Here is a 23,777-nt window from a genome sequence, read left to right as displayed (position 1 = left end):
TTTCCTGTTGGATTCCGTTGCCAACAGATCCACTGCTGGGGTACCCCAGAGAGTGAAGACCTCCTCTAAGACTTTCTGGCACACTTCCCACTCGTGCGAGACCATGCTCTGCCTGCTCAGAGCATCCGCAAGTTGTTCTCTGTGCCCGCCAGCTTAACTGGCGAGATCCTCTTCTCCAGCAACCAGAACCAAAGCATCATCGCCTCCGTGCAGAGGGGGCAGCAGTGCACACCACCTTGCTTGTTGAGATAGTGCATCGCCATTGTGTTGTCCGTTAGAACAAGGACATGTTTCCCCTGCAGAGACGGCACAAATGCTTTCAGGGATAGCCTGATAGCTCGCAACCCCAGCCCGTTGATGTGCCACCTGGCCTCTGTCGTTGACCAGAGGCTGCTTGCCTGCAAATCATTGCAGTGAGCGCCCCAAACCTTCAAAGATGCATCTGTGACCACTCGGGTCTGAGGCCAAGGAACCCAGAAGGGTTGCCCCGCCGAAAGACTGTTGCAGTCCGCCCACCAGGACAGGTCTTAGACCACTGATGCGGACACTCTGACGAGATCTGAGTGAGAGAGAGAGCCGAGGTACTGAAACCACTGATCCCTCAGTAGTCCTTGCAGGGATCTCATGCGTAACCTGGCCTCTGGCACTAGAATAATGCAGGAGGCCATGAGGAAGAGTGGCATGGTTTCTGCAACAAGTCGACCATCAGTGTCAAGCTGATTACTCTCTCCTCGGGAGTGAAGGCCTTCCCCACCCTGGTATCTAGGACTGCCCCGATGAACTGGAGCCGCTGGACTTGTGTCATGAGGGACTACTTTAAGTTTAGGGAGAAGCCCAACGTGTACAGCAGCAAGCATGTGTCCTCGAAATGAGACAAAACCTGTACTACAGACTTCCCTCGGATCAGCCAGTCATCCAGATATGGGAATACGTGGACTCCGGACCTCCTGAGGTGAGCCGCAACTACCGCCATGAGCTTGGTGAAGTCCCTTGGGGCAAAAATAAGACCAAAGGGAAGCACCTTGAACTGATAGTACCTCTCTCCTATGGGGAACCTTAGGAACTTCCTGTGCTTTCGATGTATTGGCACATGGAAATAGGGTGCTGTAGGTCTATTGACACCAGCCAGTCCTGTAGTTCGAGAGCGTGGAGAATCTCTCTCAATGTCACCATCCTGAATTTGTCTTTCCTCAAGAACTTGTTCAAGGTCCTGAGGTCGCGAATGGGACAGAGACCTCCTTTTTTGGACACCAGGAAATCGAGAACACCAACCCGATCCTCTCTGCTCTGTTGGTACCTCTTCCACAGCACCCTTCAGCAACAGGGCTCTCAGTTCTTCCTAGAGCTCCAGTCCCTGTAGGATTGGAGGTGGGGCTGGTCTGTCAGTTGGTTTTCTCACAAATGGCAGACAATAACCTCACTGAATGAGCTGTAGAGCCCAGGCATCGGAAGTAATTCCCTGCCACTGGTGCAAATGCTCAGTCAACCATCCTCCAACCGGTCCACGGTGAGGGGAAAATCAAAGCGGCTTCAGGTGCTGGGTCGCGTCCGCCGCTGTGTGTTGGCCTCTAGAAGCCCCTCTGCCCCTTCCGGAGCATGGGAATACTTCTGCCCTAGCCTGGCCGGTGGGAGCTGTGCTCTCCTGCCGTGAGGAGCATACCTGCTGTAGCCCCGTGCCCTAGAGACGAAGCTAAATGCAGGTTTGGATGGCTGTGCAGCTAGGCCTAAGGATTTGGCAGCGATCTTGGATTCCTTAAATTTCTCTAAGGAATCATTGGCTTGGTGGCTGAAAAGAAGATCGCCCTCGAAGGGTATCTCCAGAAGCTTGACTTGGACATCAGGCGAAAAACCAGAGGTTTTTGAGTATGCCTGCCTTCTTAGTGTTATGGCGGACGCCATAGATCGGCCCACACTGTCGCCGATGTCAAGGCCTGTTCGCAGCGACTGCCTAGCTACCGCTTTCCCATACTTCACTAGCTGTAGGAAGCCCTGGCGCATGTCTCCTTCCGGGACATACTGAGCAGCATTTTCCACTGCTGTCCATAGATCGAAGGAGTATTTGGCAAAACTGCTTGCCACATTTGTAGCTTTGAGGGCCATGCTACCTGAGGTGAATGCCTCGTTTGCAAAGGCATCTACTTTCTTTGCTTGCCTGTATGGAGGCAGAGTGGATGTAGAAGATGCAGGTCTACAAGAGACCGTAGCAGCCTGCATAACAAGCCCCTGAAGGGTGAGAGTAGAGGTATGAAGGGTCTCCTCTAGCTGGCCAGTATTTCCCGGAAATGGTGGAACTGACGGGAGGAAGGGAACAAGGGTTTTGCCACATAACTGCTAAAGGATTGGCAATGGCAGGGTTGAAGGGAATATTATGCTCAGTGGTAAGGCCTTCAACTAGAATGTCAGTAAGATCATAACCTTGTACAGGTGCCACTGATGAGTGCAATCCCAGGGTATAAATAACCCTTTCTACCAGAGTCCTGAATTTAGAGGTATTGTGAAGATAGGGCTGGGACTGCTGGAATTCGAGGTCTGGTGAGGTGTTCAGACCTCTGGTGTCCTTGAGGCCTTGAGCATAAAAGCTGGTTCTGGTCATCAGAATAATTGACCCCTCCTGAACCCAAAGATATCGGGTCGACATCCCCCTGGTCATTGGCGTCATGACCGCCGAAGATACCTACCATGGTATTGAAAAATCAGAGTTGCGGAGTCAATGTTTTCTCGACAACCTTCGACTTCAAGGGTTTGTCTTTTGCCGCTGATAAGGTGGATGTCAGGGTCAATCAGGATCGAGAAGCTGCAGCGTCGATATCCTTGATGCACAGGAATAATCCGGTTCCATTGGATTTCTTTCGACGTCGAAAGATCTATATGCGCCGACACGGTCGGTACCTGGGCATTAGAGGGGTAGAGTATACCGAACGCCGCTCTCGACTCTGAAGCATGCTGCATGGGGAGGGTTAGACTCGCCGACTGAAGCATGCTTCTTGAACATTGCAAGCATCAAGCATTTGAAATCCTCCCACTCTTGGCGGGTGGTAGGCCCAGCCGATGGCTTACCTCTATCCTTCAACAACTCGGAATCTCAACAATGGCGGTTGCACCTTTCCTTCTTTCAGGACGAGGAAGAGTGGCTCCTCGAGTGGGACCATTTTTTCTTCCGCTTGTGTTCTTTCTTGGGGGTATGCCGCTCAGTTTCGGCCTCCGAAGACCAAACTGTCGACCGCGCCAGAGATTTTGAGGGCAGTCGACCCATAGCGAGTTTTTCAGCTCGATCGTAAAGGGATCTAGGTTGCATTTTGGCGGCACAACGGACACCAGTCAGTCCTGTGACCCATGCCGAGGCACCAGAGACAACTTGCGTGGGTCGGTGATGAACATCTTGGTGCCACAATCGGTACACCACTTGAAACCGGATACCCGAGCAACTGACATCTTGTGAAAAAGTACAATGTTTTCCTGATGAAAACATTGAGAGTCGAAGTTCTGTGTTCCCAAGCAGCGTGTTCGCATGCAGATAAAAGGAACTGAGGTTGGGGCGTAGCGACGTGGTATTTAAATGACGCCTGAGGTCATGTCTGGAGCCGACGGCCAGACGCTGAGCAAGACGGCTCGATGGTCGACGGCTGGGTCGAGGTCCACTACAACCCCTGTCTAAAAAAAAATTCTGAAACAGCAAAGCTGGAGGAATTATCTATCAGATGAGGAATTGTTAGGGAGAATTTTCATTTCTGTCCTAATTCCCTCCAACCTTAGAGACCTTCAGCTCTTTTGCTGGACAAAGGACTATTTAATTTGAACTCCTGAGTGAGTGGGACCTTTTTCTCCCTCTCTCATGTGTTTTTACCTGATTTGGATTTTGTGTTTTCACTGTTTTTGGAGTCTGACAAACTCCATAGAAATCTGCTTTTTATATAGTGACAACCACCACCTTCAGTGCAGTGTCACTGAGAAGTCCTTTGGATTTCTCCTAAGGTTTAAATACACTTTCTTGTGTGAGCTACAGTTCCCAAGAATAGTAAAGTGAAATTGACATTACTTACCTTTTCTCTTTGTAGGTGTTAAGTAGTCAGCTGGAGACAAACGAGGTTTTCTTTCACAGTGGTTTATTGCACAACAAATTCTGGTCACAGATCAATAAATTCAGCCAACTGATGACGGTTCTTTTCACCTCATAGGCACAGGCGTTCTGCCTTACTTTACTTGCAACTGCCGCTACTGGCCTTAATTAGTTCCAAGATTACAGGCTTTTCACCCTTCAACCTGTCCGCCGGCCATGAAAACGAAATTAACACAATGTCAATAGTATACACTTCACCACTCCGAATCCTCCTTCTTAGGCGTTGAGCCTTGGACCGGGTACGGTGTCAATCTGTGAACTTTCCGCTTACTACTAGTAAGCCCACTCGTATTCTTGGCTGGTCTCACTCAACTCGGGTGCGGCGTCTCTCGCCACGCGCTGCTCCTGAAAATTAAGACGCCTCCTGAGTCTCTTGGAGTTGCATTTAACTCTTGTCCAGCCCTTCCTCCGTAATCAGCCCCATGTGTTCTCAGCAACGGTTTTAACACACCTGATTCAGATTCCCCACCTCCTCCCTGCTCCGTCCACTTTGGGCTAACCCTGTACTTTGTTTGTGTTCGGCCGGTTTTAACATAAGGAAACCCGGTTCTCCCTTTCCTTTTTTTCCCCTTTCTTTACCCATCGGTGTGCCTCCCCCCTGATGCAGTATTTCGTGGGGCATTTTGGGACCTGTAGTTTGTCTCTTTTCATTGATGGCCAGCACTTGATGGGACTCTTACTCAACCCCCTCCTTTCTCCCCGTATCCAGGGCGGCTGCCACTGCTTCCACCTCACAGGGGGTTACTCAGTAGCCCCTTATCCTACTTTCCCATGTAACATTTTTATGTTACCCTCATTACTTTAAATAACTGGTGGCAGTGGTTAAATGTTTCCTACCATTGTCCTTTTCTACCGCAGTGTTAGGGAGAATTCTCTGTTTAGGCTGAATTTCCTAACCTAGTGAGTCCCCCAGCAGCTTTGCTGGATTTTTTGGGGTTTATTTTTTTCTCCTGCCAAGAGTGAGACTCTTTTACCCTCACTCTTGGGCATGATTTGAGTGTGTTTCTTTGAATCTAGATGTGTTTAATGGGCTATGGGGTCTTTTACTCCATAGGGCTTCATGTGTTTTTGTGATGTGTGTTACACAGCACCCTCGGTGCAGTGACACAGGGGTGTCATAGTGACCCCCCCAGTATAGACTCCATACCCTGGGACTGACTACTGTCTCCCAGAGCATGGAAAGTCACCATTGACTTTATTAGTCTTACATTCTGAACAGAACCAGTACAAACCATCATATTGTGGACGTACTGGCTGGGGCAATTCAATTGCCCCAGGGTCTGTTAGTCGAGGGGGCACGTCTCCGTCCCCCCTGATCGAGTTTTGGCTGGTGGCAGTGGATACTACTTTTTATATTCAACCACAAATATTTTCCTATGGGATTTCCCATTGTTTTAGGCTATCTTTAATTATTTACGGTAGCCTCGAACATACCGCCGGTTTATTTAATTAATATTAATTCTCCGGTTGGTATTTTTTGCCAAAACTTGATTCTAAAATGGCGTTTGTGTTCTCTTCTGTGACTCCAACCCAAGTCGAGCCCTTTGTTCCACTTTTTGGCGGGCTTCTCCACAGAAGCCCTCCAAAGTGGTGCCACTCTGTCTGGGGTACTTAGGAGGGGTGGAGGGGGATTTAGGCACTCTGGACTGAGTTGCCTAGGCAACTCAAGTCGCACTCCGTTCTGATTGGCCCAAGTGGTGAGCCGGCCGGCTCACCACTTAGCATGTTTGAGTGACAGCTAGGCTGAGTGAATGGGGGTTTTCTGCATAAAAGCAGGGCTTTGGGGACTGGAACTTCAGGAGTCGCCACAGGACCTAAGAATCCGACGAGGGAGAAGCTGAGCCGACCTGCCACGACACCACCACCAGTGGAGCCCTGCTGGACTGCCTCACCACTTTTCCCAACGACAGAGGAGATCTCCCGCCGGAGAGTCTTCTTCCTTTGACTGGTGGGGATAACCAGTTTCACCGTCTTTTCGCCTTCCCGACGTACCTCGTGGCTGCCTTGCCTGTGCCAAGCACCCCGGCAACCGGGATACCACGTTTTACCACGACCGCGAAACAAATGTACCACCTTTAAGCGGAAAACTCTGCGGCTGGTTTCTTCCCTGGTAGTGCAACGACCTTCATCTTTCCTCCAAGTTGAGACCTTCTCTTCCCCTGGACGATGACGCAACTTGCACCCACTACCAGGAACAACTGCCACCGCTGGAGGATCCTTCCCACTAAAGGTACCGTGTCCCGCCTGGCTTCCCTTGCTACCGACTGTACGGGGTAGATTTAGTCCCCGGCTTTCGAACCTGGGTTAGCCTGGGACACCCTGGCTAAACTTTCCTAAGCCTCTCTAAACTCTTTTTGAACTCTCTGCAAGACTTTCTAAGCCTAGAGTAACTGTATGATCTTGGGCGCATTTGGACTCTGCTCTCTCTAAGAGTGGGCCCAGCCTTTGGACTTTGGCTCACCAGTGACTTTTGCTCTTCTGCCTTGCTAACCGTGTTCCTGAACCTTAGAGTGGTGTACCTTTCCATATTCTGTCTTTTTCCCTCCCTTTCTCACAAACTTATTGGAGTGCAATCTAGTTAAGCGCTCACCTCTGTATGAAAATAAGTGGTGTTTTACTGTGACTTATCTGATAAGGAAAAAGGGGTGTACATATTAAAATAGTAACTGTGTTTAGAATATTTTACAACAAGAGTGCTGGAGTGTTTCAAACCGTGTGTTTTTAAATAAATAATTATATACTTTGATACCAAAGCTCTGGTCAGTGTTTGCTTGTATTATTGTATCTGAGTGCCTATTGTGTATACTTTGCATACTGTCTAACTCTTCTTGAGGGAAGTCTGACTGCTCAGCCACAGCTACCAGGTAAATCTGGGTGGTGCAGACTGCTACCAAGTGGGTTTACTGCCAACACCTGTAGTCTTAAATCTTTTGCAGTGTTCCCTAAGGGAACTGCACAGGTTTCTGCCTAACATGCAGGCTGAACCCTCAGCTGTAGTACAGCACCCATGGGTCACCATTTTGTCAAAATGGCCCCTGTCTACTTTTTTCGCCACTTTGCTTGTGAGGTCTTTCTCAGCTTTTACACTGTGCGTTGAGACAGGTTTGAGCCCTTTGTTTGTCTTGCCTTTGGCATGCTTCAGCCCTGAAGCCTGCCCCTGGCTCCAGTGTGTCTGGATGGACAGGATGTGAGGGAGGGTCCCAAAACTCACCTGCCCTATGTCTCTAGGAATGCCTGAATAAAACTAGTCCTGATTGGCTGGCTGGCTGTCATTTGAGGACAGCCACCCTGCTGTGTGATTGACAGCCTAGGCTGTGCATGAATGGGAGAAACCTGCTTAAAAGGTGAGGGTTTTGGCACTATGGGCAGAGTCAACCACTGGAAGAACATCCGAAGAAGAAACCGTGAATGAAGCTTGCTGTAACCTCCTGGACCTTCAATTGCCCAGTAAAGCCCTCCTGCTGTGTTGACCTCCTTTTTCACCTCGACAGAGAAGCTCCTCAGGAGCGACTTCTCCCCTTGGGTTAATGGGACCAACTAACCCCAAGATTAACTCAACTTGGCACCCTTCCCGACTTGTTGTGCCTCTCAGTTGCTGCAGAAGCCCAATGCCCAGGGTTGAGGGACTGCACTCCCTTGGCCCCTTGCCCACCCCCACATGTGAGGCCAAAAAACCTTGGGGTCATCTTTGAATCCACTCTCTCCTTCTCTCACATCTCTGACATCTCAAAAAAGTCTAACTGTCAACTACACCTCTTCAGAGACACTACCCTTTCTCACTTTCCCTCAGCGGCTCACTGTCTCTAGAGCCCTGGTTCTCTCTATGCTGGACTACAGCAACAGCCTCTTCCTCAACCTCCCTGCTTCTGCCCTGCGCCCTCTGCAACTCATCCAGAACAGAACCGCAAGACTTATCCTTGGCCTCCAGCCCAGGGATGACATCTCTTCGGCGCTGAAATCCCTTCACTGGCTCCCTGTGGCTGCGAGGTTCAAATTCAAGACTGTCTGCATTGTCCACAAGGCCTTGTGGGGCCTGGGACCTACTTACCTTCAACGTTTCCTTCCTAAATACTGTCCCTCTCAAGCCCCCCACTCACCTACCTCCAACCTTCTGCGAGTGAGCTTGTTCTCCCAAGCAGAGATTTGGAGGGGGATCCTTTTCCTCAGCAGGCGCTTCCCTCTCGAACAGCCTCCCTGCCAACCTCCGTCTTGAGCCTGAAATTCTTAAGTTCCGGAAACTCCTCAAGACCTTTCTCTTCTCCTCTTCCTTCTCTCTCACCCTACCCTGCTAACCTAGCTCTCTGCTCTTCCTTTTCTTCCTCCTTTCCATACAGCTTACTGGTCGCCTGGTGTACTGCAGAGTCTCACAGGTCCCAGGCACCCCTGTCAGTCCTGCTGCACTTGCCTTTGGGCCCTGCACCCCACCTCCTCACTGCACTTGTAATAATTCCTTGAGAGCTTCTCTCTTCGCACTTCACCAGTCTCGACCGGCCGGATGCATTTGGTCCCCTGTCCCTCCCTTGCCCTGCCCGCACTTGCACGATCTGTATCCAGCCCTGCCTGAAGATCATCCTGTCTGTTCTCCCTGGTCTTCACCCCTTAATGTCCACTTGAAAAAACAGCAGAATTGCCGTCGGGCCCATCTGCTGTATCTAAACTGTTAAAGAGCTCTGGTCCTCTCTAAGCTGGACTATTGCAACAGCCTCTTTCTAAATCTTCCTGCCTCTACACTTTGACCTTTATAACTTATCCAGAACAGGACTGCTAGGCTTGTTCTTGGCCACAAGGCCAGGGATCTTATCTCTCCAGCTCTGAAATCTCGTCACTGGCTCCCCTGGCTGCAAGGATCAACTTCAAAACACTCTGTATTGTCCACAAGGCTTTCTCGGGCCTGGGACCGCTTACCTCCAACTTTCTCTTCCAAAACATCTTCCTTCTCGAGCTCTCCACTCATCCACCTACAACTCTGAGGGTCAGGCGCTTCTCCAAGCAGAGATTGGGGGCAGATTGATCTCCTCGGCTGGGGCCTCCCTCTGGAACAGCCTCCCTGCCTCTCTAAAACTTGAGCAGAACCACCTCAGATTCCGGAAGCAACTCAAGACCTTCCCTTTTCGCTTCCGCTTTCTCTCTTCCTCCCCCCCTGCTGATGCACCTGACTGCTCTGCGCACTGGTCACCCCCTGAACTCAGGCCCAGGCTCCTGCATGTCCAGTGCCCACTTGCACTACCTCTGGGGCTCTCCAGCACTTAAGGGTCTGAATCTGCAACCCTGCACTCCCATCTCTCTGCACATATGAGCCACCCACTGGTGCACTTGTGAGTTAACTGCACTTCCCCTTTCCCTCGCCCCTGGCACTTCTCCCCTTCCCTATTCCCTGCACTTGTGTGATCTGAATGACACAAGGCCTAGCAAGATCGTTATTTTGTCCTCCCTTGTTTGCCCTTCCTTGTCTTGTCGCGCCTAGAAACACTTGTGTACCGACGCGTTATAAATGCCATATCATATCAAATGTATAATAAACACTTATTCTGCCTGTGCATTCCGTTATCCTCTCAGAAATTCAAGGGCTCTGAGTGATTGTTTTTTCCACGTGTTCCCACCCTGCTTGAGCACTTTGAAACACTTGCCTGTGTAAAGGCGTTTCATAAATGAATATTGCCATTACCATAATCGAGTGCAAAGTCTGTCGCGGAACGAATCCTGCTAAACGCTCCAGGAGCCTCCTAAGGACGCTCCCGAAGCAGGACCTCCCGCTCCAGAGTACCCTCACCAGAGTGCAGGACCAAGGGAGCACAGAAAGTTCAACTGGTATCCAGCTATCCGCATTAGTGCTGTTTACTAAACGCTGAAACCGCAAAGTGCTGCTGAAACAAAAAACAGCCCCTAGCTGCCGGCGACCTTCCTGAGTACTGCCGCAGGAGCCCTCCAGACGTCCTCCCTCTTGTCCCCACGACTGAGGCTCAGGAACCAGGGTCTGCTTGGCTGTAGCAAGACGGAATCCAGCTCAACCACCTTTTCTTCTAACCAGAGGTACTGTTTGGGCTTGGGGGTACTTCCTTTCTTGCCTTAAGTTGTCCTGTCTCACTTGAGACTGGCACCTACTTACTTTCGGAGTTGATTTCAACTCCCTTTTCACAGGCATAATAGCTTGTGGCCTCACAAGTGATTTTTCTGAACTCTCTAACTTTGTGCAAGACTTGTATCCAAGAAGTGCATCAGATCCATAGACTGTGTCCGGATGACTTTGGCTGTCCTGGCTCCCTAAAGGCACTCTTCTTGATCCATTGACTTTGGTATTGCTTCTTCCCCCATAGGTTGTAGTTTGTTAAACATGGTTACTGCTGGGAAAAGCTGATCTAGAATTCATTGGAGGATTCAGTTGTCCACACATATTCTGAGAATCTTTTCTAACCGGTTTGCTTCCCTTAACCTTTCCTTTCTACCACCCTGAATCTGCAAAGTATGCTAGTGTAATATATAAATGCAAATACCATCCCTGTGATTAAAGTCACCTCCGGGTGTGGGAGAAGTGTACAAAGCATATCCAAAGATTATTCACTGGCTTGTCTGATTCTGAAAAGTATTTCAAAGTTAATTTGTATTGTTACAATCTTTTGCCTTTTTAAAGAATGCTTATTTAAAATTGACATTAAGTAAATAAATATTTATATCTGAAACTTTGAGTGTAAGTGTTACTTGGCTACTTGTATTTACTGATTTCAATTGTACACCTCCACAGCTCACATTTACGCCTCTTGAGATAGGAATGGCTGCTCAGTTACAATACCAACTTGTGTAGTACAGACTTAATACCAAGCAGATAAGTTTTGTGTAGTCTCACACAGTGTGACCTCTTAACAGGAATTTGTAGGAGAAAGGCAGCCCATTTAATGGCTCCCTGCTCCAGGTTCTGAAACAACTTCCATGTTCAATGAAAACAAAAAGAGGTTGAAGTTTCAAACAAAACCAAAGTTCACAGTTTCAACATAAAGTTCTCCAACTACCAGAACAGGGGGAGCGACTCACTTCCCCTGGCCACCGTATTCACAGGGCTAAGAGGATGCCCCTCTTCGCTTTCTCTGAGTTTTCATATAAAACACCAGGGGGGAATGACTCCCTTCCGCTGGCCACACTGTTCACAATGCCCCAAGAGGCTGTCTCTCCTCTCTTGGCTTCTCAGATTTCTCAAACAGTATCAGGGGGATTGCCACCCTTCCCCTGGTCACAATGTTCACAATACCACAAGGATGCCTTCCTCTCCTGGCCTCTCCAGGCTTCCCAAAAACACTGATGGTGGGGGGTGGGGATGATTCCCTTCCCCTCATTAAAGTGTCCACAAAGCCAAGAGGTTGCCTCGCCTCTCTTGGCTTTCCAATTACCTCTCAAACAATACCAGGGGGATTGATTTCCTTCTCCAGGTTACACTGTTCAAAATCTACATTTATACTTAAAGCAGCTAGTAACAACTACACTCAGTATCAGGCTTTCCTGGTTTCAAGAGAAGAACAATTAGCATCTCCCTCAGGAATTATAGTAGCACTACTACTACCAATAATGTGTTATATACCTGGCACAATCAGGGGTAAGAATGTGTACATATGCTGCATAACATTTACCTGGAAGCCCATTACGGCACCCCATTCCCTGGGAAATACCCTTTGCTAAGTGTAGAATGGCTGTTTACCCATCTTGTAGACCTACCAGTATCTTAAGCTGCACACTGTGCATCCAAGAAAGTGAGTAGGCAACTACGCTTCCTGCAAACATTCTAGAATATGTTTTGTATTGGGACCTGCTGTGCATATAAAGTTGTATCAAAATCATTTTGTCCTGCTCATATACACATTTCTCACTCACTGTTTTTTTAAAAATGGGTTTTATTGTTTTTTCAACATAAAGAATGCAGTTTTGATTACAAAGAATATGAAGTGACTTGACTGCTTTACAATTTCTCATATTTAACTAGTAACCCCAACTTGACCCCTGCCTCCCTCCCCCCACCCTGCAATCCTTGAGGGAACAGATGATCTAAATGATTTTCATAGTCCGGCAAAGGAGATTACAGGCAAATGAATTACTTTAGAAAAGTGGTGCTTGCATATGACATTTTGGAATTAACATCAAAGTAGTAGGCAGATCATTGGGACGACGCATTGGCTATGTCGTGATACACACTCGACTTCGGGTAATGTATTTGGCTCTGAACTCGGACCATTCATCGTCAATGGAAGTGCGATCACCATGAATGCCTGCTGTTAGCTTGTCCATATTGAAAATATTACGGGAGACATTGATCCATTCAGCTTTGGTCGGTAGACTTGTTCTTTTCCAGACAGTTGTGAGGCAGGCCCTTGCAGCAAGCAGGAGCCCATGTGTCATTTTGGGTACCTTAAGTATTTCTTCTTCCGTCTCGACCAAGCTAAATAGGATCAAGAGTGGTTGCTTCTCCCTCTCCTCTCCTTCAAGCTCTTTTATCCAACTGAGCACTTCATCCCAATACGCCTGGACCGCCCCACATCCCCACCAAATGGCCACAGCCCCGCCAACAAAAAGGACTTACGTCCTGACACATCCTGGCTAGCCGGAGTGGGTCGTACTGCCATCTGTATAACAGCTTAATCTCATGTAATTTGTACTGACAAGAGATGGAGGTTTTCGAGGTCCTTCTACAAATCTTAAGCCATGTCTCTGGGGGGAGATTTTTCCCAAGATCTTTTTCCCATTTATGTTTCAAGGTGACTGAGGGGGTTGTGTTGACTCCAACTAGTGCTGTGTACATTGCACTGATGAGTCCCTTGGAGCCTATGTACATGTCCAGAATCCTTTTGAACGGGGTGAGCTCTCTCTGTATGGCCTCCCTCCAGACCTCCTGGGTCATGACGCCTTTCAGTTTTAAGTATTGGAAAACAGAGCGGACCTATGCCGAGGCCCTCCTCCAGGTCTTGGATAGTGATGAAAGCGTTATTCCTCCGCAGTTGCCCTGCCCTTTCGAGCCCTGCCTGGTACCATGATTCAAAACCGCCTGGATCGGGAATATCATCCAGAATGCCCGGGGCCCATAGATGCACTAAGGGGGAGGGCCACGTCGTGACTCCCTTCATTCCTCCGTTTGGTTTCCATATGGCCCATATGGTCCCGAGGATGGGGAGATTTTTAATGCTGTTTCGTAATATGGCTCCTGGTACCCATAACCATTCTCCCACGATAAAAGGACAGAGATAGTGGTTGTCTAGTCCTACCCATTGGGCGTCTTTCTGCTGTCTGACGTGCGGGATTAGTACTCGCAGTTGCGCTGCTCTGTAGTATAGCTCTATGTCTGGGAGGCCCACCCGCCATCATCATTGGGAAGGTGAAGTAAGGCAGCAGGGACCCTGGGTTTTCTGTTTTGCCATAGGAATGTGTGTGGGACTTTTTTGGTGGTTACAAAGAATTCTTTGGGAAGTTGAATGGGGAGCATCTGGAATAGATACAGCAGCTTTGGCAGGATTACCATTTTAATGGTATTCAGTCGGCCCATCCACGAGATGGTGAGCCTTGTCCACCGTTCAATGTCTTTCTGTATTGTGTTTAATATATCAGGGGAAAGTTGGCTTCAAATAGATCACCCATATCACGAGTCACATTGATGCCCAAATACCGCAGCGTAGTGAGACTGACCTTCATCCCTAGTGGTGTGAATCACCGAACCTCTGAGTCCCTATTCTTGTCTATCGGGAGGAGGACCGATTTCCCTGTGTTGATTTTTAGGCCCGCTAATTGGCTGTATTCCTCAATTATCTCCATAGCCGCCGGTATCAAACTTAAGGGGTTCGTTGTATGTAAGAGTCGTCGGCATATAGGCCTAGTTTGTATTCTTGGTCCCCTACTTTAATTCCTTCCACCCTTTTGTCAAGTCTAAGCTTCTGCGCCAGTGGTTCGATAATGGACAGCCCTGCCTAGTGCCTCTTTCTAGTGGGAACCACCTTGAGTAGCCACTGTTCACAGCCACAGAGGTCTGGGGAGCTGAGTATATTGCCTTAATGGCACAGCGTAGTTTGGGGCCAAGACCTATCCAAACTAGAACCCTTTGTAGGAACTCCCAGTCCCCTCTGTCGAAGGCCTTTTCGGCGTCAAGCGACAGGAGGGTTGGGTCGTCACTCCTCCCCTGTGCCGCATGTATCAAGTGTAGCGTTTTCCTCATCGTATCCGCTCCCTGTCTCCCCATAATAAAGCCGGCTTGATCTGAGTGTATTAGTTTCGGTAGGTGTGTTTCTAATCTGGCCGCTATTACTCTCGCGTATATCTTGGCGTCTATGTTAAGGAGTGATATGGGGCGATAAGACTCGCAGTGTTTTGGGTCTCTACCTTCTTTCGGGATGACCGTTAAAAGAGCCTTAGCAAAGGATGGGGGTGCCTGTCCTGTTTCAAAGATATGGTTAAATAGGGTCACTAGGAAGGGGGTAAGGAACGCAGTGAACGTTTTGTAGAAGCCGGGGTGAAGCCATCGTCCCAAGGCGCCTTCCCCGACTTCAGATGTTTAATGGCCTCAGCAACTTCTTCCCCACTGACCGGAGTGTCAAGGGCCTCAACCTCCGGGCGCGTGAGTGCAGGAAGATCAGACTCTTTGAAATAAGCGTCTAAACTCCCCGGTGGGAAGGGGGGGGTCACTGGTGTATAATTCTTCATAAAAGAAGGCAAACGCCTCTTGTATGCCCTCTGGGGAATATTCTGTTGTATCCACGAGAGTGCCATCTGTCCTCTCTATCATGTCTACCCATCTTTCTGCCCTTTGCGCACAAAGCCTTGCCGCGAGGAGGGCATCCGCTTTATCTCCTTTTTCGTAGTACTTTTGTTTCAGGTATTGTAGGGTTTGGGTCACCTTGCTCATTTCCAGAGCTTTCAGCTCCTCCCGTAATGGTTTGGCATCCGCAAGGTGTGTGGCTCTGCTTTGGGGAGAAGTCTGCGCTAGGCTCTCTGCTTTGTCTAGCTTCTTTCTAATGTTAGCCTCCACTAAGGTTTGTTCTCTCTTTTTCCTCGCCCCCTCTCTGATTAGGATCCCACGCTAGGTGGCCTTTGCCGCTTCCCACACATTCACTTTCGAGACTTCACCCGTATAATTGGATATGAAGAATGGTTTGATTTCATTTTCTAATTCTTCCCTAAAAACCACATCCGATCATAATGTTTCGTTGCACCTCCACTTTGTAGTGCGATGGGTGAGGTCTTCCCAGTCTAAGTCTGCCACAACCATGTCATGGTCAGACCATGCAATGGGGTGTATGTCTGCAGTGTGAAGTATTCTCATTAGGTCCTCAGAGAGGAACACAATCTATTGCTTGTGAGCGTGTCGTGGGGGATGGACCGAAAGGTAAATCCTTTGTCCAGTAGATGTAGGCGACGCCAACTATCCGAGAGGCCGTACAGGGCAAATGTCTTTTTGATCTCTGCATATTCCTGCATCTGGGGCGGTTGGGAAACATCATGTGCGGTTTGCCTATCCAAGGCACTCTTCATCCATGTATTGAAGTCGCCCCCAAGAATAACCTGGCCTTGTGATTTATTGAACAGCCATTCGGCCGTTTTAAGGACGGCTCTCTTTTGACCTTGATTGGGTGCATACATTGTGGCAAGGGTTACGACTGTCTTTAATGGATCCCACTATTAACATGGCTCTACCCTCCATGTCGGCCCAGGAGTTTAGGATCTTCATGCGGAGATTCTTTCGAATCAGAATCCCCACCCCGGCTTTTTTGGGGGACGCCTGAACTCCAATAAGTGTGCCCCACCAGACCACTAGGGATCCCTTTCTCGGTGCCTTTCTGATATTTCGTCTCTTGTAGGAACATAATATCAATGTTGGACCTCTTAAACTCTCTCGCTACTAGTGAGCGTTTAGTAGGGGAATTCAAGCCTTTTACATGGAGTGTGCATATGCGTAGCTTGTGATGTCTAAGTGTTGTTGCCATTGTTATATGTCGGTGTGAGGTAGCCCAATAAGTGCGCCTGCCTCAATGTCTCTGCTCTAGGTGTATGCCATATGTCTGACCCTTTGCAAGTACTTCGGTTTCTGTGTGGCCCTGTGGGGGCCGCTAAACATCCTTGTCGCTCAGCCGTCAAATTCAAGAGTGCCTTTCTCTCTCTCTCTCTTACTTTCGTACTCATCCGTTCCACTCGACTCTTCAAGTTGCACTGGCCCACCCTTCCCTCCCCCCCAAACCAAACGGCGTCCGATCCGGCCGGGTTATGTTCACCCAGTCGTCTTCGGACCACCAGCGGGAACCGTACCTCAAACGGTTCCATTCACATATTCATATAACCATGAGCCCCCAACTCCCCCCCTGCATTATGTAAACATGTTAACGAACTGAACTACATTTCGACAATAGGATCTAGGTCACTTGTGCCCAATATTTGGCCCCCAATAAGTCACCTTAAGGGCAATCTTCTATTTTCATACTGGGTCTCACCACCTCCCTCATCCTTTCCTTCCCCGAGCTGCTCTTGGACCTTGGCCTCCTCCACTCTCTTTAGGGAGCGTTGAGATGCATTGGCCCACATCATCTACGTGTGCCCTTACCCCTGATTGCTTTTCGAGTACATCATCTGCATCAAGTGGGGCAGTGCTAGGATTCACTCCTCATTCACTGCTACTCGGTGGGTGTCTGTCTGACATTTCCAGAGGTCTTTGATTAGTCTAATGTCCATCATCAGATGCACCCACGAAGAGAGAAACATGTAGAAGGTCGAGGTGAGCTTAATGTTTGGTGCCCGGGGAGGCGTTGATCTGTCTATATTTCCTGGAGCCTTGCATCTTCTTTCTCCGTGGACCTTTGGTGTGCCGTTCCTTTGCCTCCGGCCTTTTTCCGTTCTGTGATGGTTCCTCCTCTTGGGTGCCCAATAGGTCGACTATGCAGCTCCTGATGTCCCTTTCGGAGATTAGTTTTATGGTGTTGCTTTCCCACTCAAAGGAGAGCGCGAAGGGGTTATCCCCAGCGGTACCGCACACCTTTTTCTTTTAGCATTTTGGTGAGTGGGAGGCACTTTCTCTGCATTGCTAGCGTGAGAGAGGATAGATCTTGATAGATGGAGACTTGCGCCGGGCCCAACGTGACTTGCGGAGTGTGACTAGCCTTGTCCAAGACCTTGGCCTTGTCCGCATAGTTATGCAATCGGGCAAGCACCGTTCTTGGGCCTCCTGGTTTTCCCCCAGCCCTGTGGACCCGATCAATTTTGGGTTCGTCAATCGAGTCATCATTGAAAAGTGATTCCATTATGTTGTGCAAAGTTCTCTTCAGGTCTGACTCAGTTTCGCCTTAGTTCTCCGCGATTCCGAAGATGCGTATGTTATTGCGCCGCTCTCTGTTTTCTAAGTTATCGATGTTTAGGGGAAATTCCTCTTCCCTGGCTTCGAGTTCAGCGAGTCGCATGTCCATTTGAGTCTCTAAGGTGTTCAGCGAGGTTTGGTTGTGCTCAACCTCTTCAAGCCTGTCCTCCATTTTATCCATCCTTTGGGTAATTTTATCAATTTTGCCTCCAATGTCCGCTCTCATACTCCTCATTTCATTGAGGATATCGGCGACGTCTGCTTTGGTGGAGGCTGCTTCTGGCTTTGGTGATGACATAGTCGCGATTCCAGGTGCGCAATTGCTGTGTTGCGAAGGCGAAAACTTGTATGTAGCCAGTCTCTCCTTGACGTTCATACGCTGGATTTAATAGTGTTCAAACGAGAAGTCCCACTTGGGGTACAGCTGGAGGGCGGATAACAAGGCTTGACCCCGGTTCCGCGACCACCCGACTGGGTATGGCTCACAAATTGAGGAGTGCCCTTTGGCCGAGAAATCCGGACTGTTGGGGAAGGGCAGGGTGTATGCTGCACCTCAGTTTATTAGAAGGCACCCACTTTGCAGTGTTGAGGTCCAGTGGGGGAGGGCATCTTGCAAGTTTTGGCACCGAGAAGGGCATACGCCTTGTAGTGCACAGGGGCCCAGCTCTCATTGTGGGTGGGGCCTTTTCGGTGGGAAGGGTGCTCCGCTGTCATTGTAGTCTTGGGCGTAGGCACAGGTGGGGTGGTGTGGAGGAGATCTCTTTACAGGGGGTTTTAGTTCCAATTAGAGTTCAGAGGTGGGCGACCTCGGATATTTCGTTTTCCTTTGTCGTTGGTCCGCCTATCCGGCCTCGGGGGGGGGGGGGCAAAAGACTGGTGGTTGCGCATAGGAGGGCACACGCCCCGTAGATGGGGGCCCAACCCTCTGCACTGCCCTCACCTCGGGCGGAGGCCCCTTGCCTTGATCTCTGTGGCTGTCCGTAATGCAATCGGTGGAAATTATTTGGGTGATTCCACAGTCGCCAGAAATTAATGGTCCATATGGCTTTGCAGGTTTGTGGTCTAGGGCTAGCCTCCCAGCCTTCGTGGATGCTGCAGCTCCCAACACGTTTGCTCCCTGACAGGCACCTAAGTCTGTGAATGATAGACCCCTGCTATCTGCGCAAAATATAGTTTTGGGGTATTCAATGCCTGTGATTGGCCTTCGGGGCTGCTAGGCCAAAGGTGTGGACTGTGTCCAACTTATGCATGGGCCGCCGCGGGGGCCTGCGTGTCTAGCCTCGTTGTGGTGGGGGGCCCTCTCGGGGCCACGTGCCGCCTGTTGCAGGGGCCCCCGCCCGGTATTTAGTTGTGGTGGGGGGGGCATTCCTCTTTGCGCCTAGACACTGTCACCAGCCCTGGGCCCCTGATGGGGAGAGTTTCGGGGGGGGGGGGGAGAAAGAGGGCCCCAGCCCTGGCGAAGCGCCACTGCGTGCTCCGAGGGGAGGGGCCACTTACCCTCTCTTCGGCTTCTTTTCGCCGCATGTTGGAGCGCCGGTGCCCGGAGCTGCACAGGCGGCCGCATGGGGAGTGCACACTCGCCTGTCCCGGGTATTCATCTGCTCCACAGGCGATGCGGGGCTGTTAGGGAGAATTCTCTGTTTAGGCTGAATTTCCCTACCTAGTGAGTCCCCCAGCAGCTTTGCTGGATTTCTGGGGTTTAATTTTTTCTCCTGCCAAGAGTGAGACTCTTTTACCCTCACTCTTGGACATGTTGAAGTGTGTTTTCTTGGTTAAACCTTGTGTTGAATGGGCTATGGGGTCTCTTACTCCATAGGGCCTCATGTATTTTTGTGATGTGGGTCACACAGCACCCTCTGTGCCGTGACCCAGGGGTGTCCTAGGGACTCCCCAACATAGACTCCATACCCTGGGACTGACTACTGTCTCCCAGGGCATGTAAAGTCAACAAAGACTTTGCTAGTCTTGAATCCTGAACAGAACCAGTACAAACCATCATATTGTGGACGTACTGGCTGGGGCAATTCGATTGCCCCAGGGTCTGTTAGTCGAGGGGGCACGTCTCCGTCCCCCCTGATCGAGTTTTGGCTGGTGGCAGTGGAAACTACTTTTTATATTCGACCGCGAATATTTCCCTATGGGATTTCCCATTGTTTTAGGCTAACACATTTAATTATTTATTTACGGTAGCCTTAAACATACCGCCGGTTTATATATTTATTTTTATAACTCCGGTTGGGACTTTTTGCCAAAACTTGATTCTAAAATGGCGTTGGTGTTCGCCTCTGTAACTCTGACCCAAAGTGGAGCCCTTTGTTCCACTTTTGGCGGGCTTCTCCACAGAAGCCCTCCAAAGTGGTGCCACTCTGTCTGGGGTACTTAGGAGGGGTGGAGGGGGATTTAGGCACCCTGGACTGAGTTACCTTGGTAACTCAAGTCGCACTCCGTCCTGATTGGCCCAAGTGGTGAGCCGCCCGGCTCACCACTTAGCATGGTTGAGTGACAGCTAGGCTGGGTGAATGGGGGTTTGCTGCATAAAAGCAGGGCTTTGGGGACTGGGACTTCAGAAGTCGCCACAGGACCAAGAATCCGACGAGGGAAGAGCTGAGCCGACCTGCTTCGACGACACCACCCGGTGGAGCCCTGCTGAACCGTCTCACCACTTTTTCCCGACGACCGAGGAGAACTCTTAACGGAGTGGCTCCTTCCCTTTACTGGTGGGGACAACCAGTTTTCGCCTTCTTTCCGTTCTTTGAGGTATCTCGTGGCCGCCTTGCCTGTGCCAAGCACCCCGGCAACCGGAATACCACACTTTACCCCCATACCGCGAAAGTCGGCACCAACCCTTTAACCGGAGGACTCCGCGGCTGGTTTCTTCCCGGGCAGTGCAACGACCCTCTTCTTCTGCTCTTCAGCGAGAACTTCTTCTCCCCTGACCGACGTCGAGCCCTGCTGCCACTGCCTGGAACAACTGCCACCGCTGGAGGATCCTTTCCGCTTAAGGTACTGTGTTCTGCCTGGCTTCCCTTGCTACCGACTGTACGGGGTAGATTTAGTCCCCGGCTTTCGAACCTGGGAGTGCCTGGGACACTTTGGCTAAACTTTCCGAGCCACTCTAACCTCTTTTTGACTCTTTGCAAGACTTTGAATCTCTAACTAACAGTGTGATCTTGGGCACATTTTCGCTCCGGCTACTCTAAGAGTGGGCCCTGCCTAGTGACTTTTGCTCACCTGTGACTTTATTCTTCTTTAAGCCTATTGCAAGTGCTCTGGACCTTAGAGTGGTGTGTCTAACCCATTTCTGCTTTTTCTCTCCCTTTCTTGGAAACTACTAGAGTGTCATCTAACGTTAAGCACTCACCTCTGTTTTAATTAAGTGGTGTTTACTTAGAGTTGTCTAGATAGGAGAAAGGATTGAATCTACTTTCATTATAACTGTGTTGAAGTGCTTTTACTATATTTTTGCTAGAGTGTTTTTAACTTATGTGTATTTTAAATAAATAACTATATACTTTTGAAACCAAGCTCTGGTCAGTGTTTGCTTGTGCTATTGTGTTTTGGTACATATTGTGTATACTTTACATACTGCCTAACTCTTCTTGAGAGAAGTCTGACTGCTCAGCCACAGCTACCAGGTAAATCTGGGTGGTACAGACTGCTACCAAAGGGGTTTACTGCTCTACCTGTAGTCTTAAATCTTTTGCAGTGTTCCCCAAGGGAACTGCACAGGTTTCTGCCTAACACTGGTGTACAGCGGTGGGATTTGTATTGAGTATACATTTTATTGTGCTTTAGATACCTTAGTGCAACTAACCACAAAGCTTAGCACTGAAAAAGTAAAACCTCTAACATGTCAGTTATAGAAAGCTATAGTCAAGAGTCCCTTGCAGCCAAAACTGCTGATTGTTTAAGAGTGCTCTGTAAACATAAGGATCTCCTGACTAAGGGCAAGAAAATGGAGCTGATTGGAAGATTGTTAGCTAACCAAAGTCTGGGTGATGGTTCAGAGGAACCTACCACTCCAGCGACTGTAGATGACAGTGTTGAAGTTAACATGGAGCAAAATGTTGATGTTTCTGAGGAAGAGTCAGAAGAGGAGGGTGAGGCTGTTGTAACTGTCCCCCCTAGGCCTCTGCCTGCTCTACCTGCTGTACCTACTGGACCTTTACCAGGTCCCACATTTAGTCCTCAGTACTTTGAACTGGAGAAAATGAAGCTAGAATTGGAGTATAAGAAACTTAATGCTCAAACTGACAAAGAACTAAGGCTACGGGAAATGGAGCTCAAGTATGACTTAGAAATGAAGAAATTATCTGTTGAGAATGTTTCTCTCTCTGGCTCCTCTAGAAGTTCCAGTCCTAAAAGACCCCGGATGCCTAAAGAATTGGTTGGTATGTATGAGCCTAAGTTGGATGTGTTGGATTGGTTGTCTCTGTTTGAATATAATCATGGGCTCCAGAACATCACAGGAAATGACTTACTCACCTGGTTGTTCTCTAGGCTTCCCCCTGTTGCAACTGATGTGGTAATGGAGATGGGGGAGGAGGATAGGAAGGACTATGAATGTGTGAAACTAGCTTTGATAGCTAGGTTTGGGAAGACCCCTTCCCAGTATCTTAAGAGGTTTAGGAGCCTCAAAAAGCATGATGGTACCCCTTGGGCTACCTGGGTGAGTGAATGTTTGAAAAACTTAGAGGGATGGATTAAGGGTTACAAGGTGAACACTTATGAGGGGATGAGAAATCTCTTTATGTTGGAGTCAATTTATGATGCCTGCTCTCCTGAGCTCAGACAGCACTTGGCTGATTCACAGGAATTGGATCCTAGGAAGCTAGCTAGGGCTGCTGAATTGTGGGTTGCCAACAGGGCCACTCCCAAGGATTCTGGGGTAACTCAGAGGAAGGATGGGGAGAAACAGCCTAAAAAGGACTCCAAAGAGAATTCTAATACCTCCCATACCCAAGAGGGCCACAAACAACCAAATAACCAGGGTAAGCCCCAGGGTAAACCGAATCAGGCTAGTGTACCTTCTGGCCACAAGCCAGAAGGAGGTCAGAACAAGCCACCCTTCCAGAGAGCATTTGGACAATGCTATGTCTGTCAGGGTACTGACCATATCAAAGGAGATCCCAAGTGCAAGGGTAAACCTGCAGGGATCAGCACAGTCTCCTTAGCCTTCACTCCTGAGGATGAAGTACAGATGGCTAGTGCCCACTTTGAACTCTTTGCTGAAGAACCCTTGGGTCTTCAAGCAACTGTAAACTTAGAGCCTATGGGTCTGGTTAGTCCCCAGAATAGGGTTGTGTATAACTCCCTACCTGTTAACTCTAAGGTGTATTATGTGGACAGTGTTCTTGTCAATGGCCAGGATACTCCTGCCAGGAGAGACACTGGGGCCAGCAGAACAGTAGTGGATGAAAGCTTCTTTCAACCTGAGGATGTGGCCAAAGCACCCAAAGGTCCCACTAAGATGTCTGGAGGCCCTGTCCAAATGGTTCCTATTCTACCAGCCCTCATTCAATGTAACAACATGACAGTAAGGATCCCTGTCAGTGTTCAGACTGAGGTACCTGGGAAGGTCCTGTTAGGGAATGACCTAAGAACTCTAGGAGTAGTGTCACATACCCCCAGGCCTCCCAGTATGGAGAAGCAGAACTTAACCAAATTGGCTAGGAAGGCTACCTTGAAGGACCCTTCTAAGCCTGTGGGACCCTCTACTGAGAACCCCACTACAAGCCCTGGTGTTAGTAAGTTGACCTCTAACCCAGGCACATTTCCGGATAGTATGCTAGGAACATGGGCGCCCCAACCAAGCTCCATCATTGTTCCCCTAGTCTCAGAGTCTCTGACTCCCCCTGCTTCTGAGGAAGAGGTGGATAGACCAACTAGGCCCCTATCTGGACCTGAGAGAACTGGTAATTCTCAGTGCTGGTGGAAAACCAGAAAAGAAAAGTCTAAGGCCAAAAACCTTCAGACTGTTGGACCTTCTACTGAAGACCCCAACTCAAATCCTAATGTTAGGGGGGAAACTCCTAAAATAGGTAAGGGTAGATCTAAGAGGAAGGGGAAGCAGGTACATTGCCTAACCCCAACCCCTCCAACCAAGAGGCCTAAGACCCAACCTGCTCCCACAAGAGAGGTGGTGAGGAACCTTGGAGGCCCCTCTAGATCTAAGGGAATCCTTTATAAGGACCCCTTCAAAAAGCCTAACATAGGTTCAGAAGTTGTCCCAACTTCTGAGGGACTGGTCAACCAGATCCCCTATAACAAAAAGACTGATGTTCCTCAAAGGGTTTGTAGGTCCTTTAGCTTGCAAAAGAAAACCTTTGAGTTCTCCCTTAAGCATAGGTCAAGGTG

General features: G+C 49.3%; 1 protein-coding gene across 4 annotated transcripts in view; it reads right to left on the bottom strand.

Moving 5' to 3' along the window:
- Window positions 1–23,777, bottom strand: part of VPS13C (vacuolar protein sorting 13 homolog C) — a 5,236,720-nt gene that overhangs the window by 4,173,294 nt on the left and 1,039,649 nt on the right. The window lies entirely within an intron of this gene.

Source organism: Ambystoma mexicanum, chromosome 11, assembly GCF_040938575.1.
Source record: "Ambystoma mexicanum isolate Mex_15411 chromosome 11, UKY_AmexF1_1, whole genome shotgun sequence".
Lineage (NCBI taxonomy): Eukaryota > Metazoa > Chordata > Amphibia > Caudata > Ambystomatidae > Ambystoma > Ambystoma mexicanum.
The sequence above is the reverse complement of the archived record's forward strand: the minus strand, read 5'-3'. Positions and strand labels throughout refer to the sequence as shown.